This window comes from Anneissia japonica, unplaced genomic scaffold (assembly GCF_011630105.1).
Source record: "Anneissia japonica isolate Jap-2015-1 unplaced genomic scaffold, ASM1163010v1 scaffold38309_len3424_cov139, whole genome shotgun sequence".
Taxonomy (NCBI): Eukaryota; Metazoa; Echinodermata; class Crinoidea; order Comatulida; family Comatulidae; genus Anneissia; species Anneissia japonica.
This window is the reverse complement of record NW_022720256.1, coordinates 1-2,625: the sequence shown is the minus strand read 5'-3', so window position 1 is coordinate 2,625 and position 2,625 is coordinate 1. Positions and strand designations below refer to the sequence as shown.

General features: G+C 30.9%; 1 long non-coding RNA gene across 1 annotated transcript; it reads right to left on the bottom strand.

Moving 5' to 3' along the window:
- Window positions 1-555: 555 nt before the first annotated feature.
- LOC117111286 lies at window positions 556-1,106 on the bottom strand. Its single transcript, XR_004445846.1, has 2 exons — window positions 970-1,106; window positions 556-939 (listed from the first exon to the last, which is right to left on the bottom strand). It is a non-coding gene; the product is annotated as an uncharacterized LOC117111286 (long non-coding RNA).
- Between the last annotated feature and the right edge of the window lie 1,519 nt (window positions 1,107-2,625).

Sequence of the window (2,625 nt, the reverse complement as noted above, 5' to 3'; positions counted from 1 at the left end):
AATGCACTCCTGTCTCTGGCAACATAATTAAGTTAAAGAAGTTTTAATTTCCATAAAAAAAATGCTCATCTAATGGCGATCATTGTCAATTTAACACAGCACAAACTATTTAATTTACTATATATCCACAAAAGAAAAATTCATTGAAAAATATTACAAAATCTGATATAAATTGATATAAAAGAGTAATATATAATTATACAATTACTAATATATAATTATATAATTAGCAGCATTACACTTAGTATAGGTGCATAGTTGTGTTCTGTTAGAATACATTTTTACAGTTTTTAAAAATACGATCTTGCTGAAATATCAATAAATTTAGAGTTTCTTGTTGCCAGTAGACATCTAAATGACATTATAGCAGCAACAATATCAAATTTTATTTAGTGTATGCAAAGCCGGGCATTCACTGTGGCTCAAATCATCGGCTGACGCAATTTTACGGAGAACACAACACCACGACACACGTGCAACAGATTGTTCCAATGGGCTTATTTGACTGGTTAATTTTATTGACATTTTTTTTCGATGAGTATTATTTTCAATTAACTGGTTCGTAAAATAGACTTCGTTGACAACGAAAATTAACATAAACCAGAGTGTGTTAATCAGAGTTAAGGTATCCACGTGACCAAAACAAACATGGCCGATTGGTCAGTTTAGCAACAACATTAATTTTTGTGTTAATATAATTGAAATTAAATTTCAGAATACAAAATTATAATATTTACCCACATGAAGTCAAAAAATAATTGGAGGCTAACAGAATTCAAAACTGGATGAAAAAATTTTTTTACGAAAAACCCATACTGCCACAATCTGAAGCATCCTTGATTTACGCAGCATGTATTGCGGTAACTACGCAGCCATTTTGTTTCGTCGAGTATTTACCAGTTTTCTATCAACTGGTCATTTTGTTACGTAGGATTTTACCTCTGCGCAGGTGGGCGTGGTTTATTTTACCTCTGCGCAGGTGGGCGTGGTTTATCGAAGAACAACCAGTTAAATTTGGACATTGATGATGTATTCAGACTGCCGCAGGCAATCAACAGATGGTGTCGCGTCATCTAGCGCTCACAGTGAGCAGAGTTGGATTTGTGGTACTACAGTCGTATGATACATGTGAGTGCCCAGGCATAAGGTGCAATTCAAGTGTTAATAAAAGTCTACATATATTTATATCTAAATGCACATGAATTATTTGAAAGAAACCGGTACACATACTTAGAAAAACCCATAGAATTCAGCTGCCTTTAAGACTTTTTCTTTAAAAAAATTAATTTGAGAATTTTATAAGATAATGATTCCTTTTCGATAATATAATTAATGAAATAATGGTAGAAAAAGTGCTCAAATAAAGTACAGTAACAATGATGTAAAGATTGCATCAGGCAAATCTGTAGCCTATCAATGAAGATCATTATCAACTGTTTGTAAAAGTGCCCTTGGCGGGAATTGAACCTGCGATCTCTCATTGTCAAGGCAAGCATCCTCGATGGGGGCTACTGGTACAGTATCGCAGATACAACCCAATCAGGACACTTATCCAAATAATCAGATATATGCCACATCATTTGTTTTTACTATTAATAGTGAAATAGTTATTGAAGTTAATTTACAATCCATAAGAATTGAAATAATTTGTTAATTAACAATTTCTCATTAAAATAAATTGGAAACTTCCCTTCCATTATGACATTTAACATAAAAAGTACAAATTATATTATCTGATATAACATTCAAAAGTTTAACCAAGCTTCAATTCCAGGCCACATTTGATATGCACAGATGAAATTCACAACGGAATGTTAACAATTATTTAATTAATACACTTCCTTGTACTTCTTTTATAACAATATTCACTTTATGTATGGAAGCTATGATTCCACAATTGTGGCAAAGACAAGCCAAACCAGTAACTCGTCGCAAAAATTGAGTTATTAATACAGTGTTAGAGAGTAAAACAATAGCAATAAAATGGTAAAAAAATCATTCAAATTGGACATTTCCTTATGAAGTTGCAAGCGTTTAATCACACAGCTGTTTAAAGAACAATATATGAGAAATTAGCCTTCAAAGTTTATGATTTCAGGCATTTCTCATGCAGAAACTATCTTTAAATCCTTACAAAGTGTTGTTTTATCATTGAAAATGGGGAAAATAACAGCATAGAATGATGTATAGATATATAAAGGTTAGTTTAGTGCAATAAAATAGATTTTTTAAAATTTGACATTCCAGCATGTTTTGGCCATTTTCTCTGTAACACGATTTGCGACGAGTGACTGGTTTGGCTTGCCTTTGCCACAATTAATGAACCTTTGAACTAAAATAAAATTAAATCATTTTTTACATTTTAAAAAATTGTTCATTCATGAAAAAAACTATTTATTTTCACAACAAAGAGCATTTGCTAAAAAAAAACGTCATTAGATTATCAACACCTAACTTTGAAGTCAGTTACTATGGTACACATCAATCTCCTAAAATATACTGTAACAAAAGTACTGAACAGTACACTAAATTTGAGTCAGAATGTGATAATGAATAAATATACAATAATAATAATTATTATTATTATTGTATTTAATAAAGATATACAACCTTTGATAAATTTGA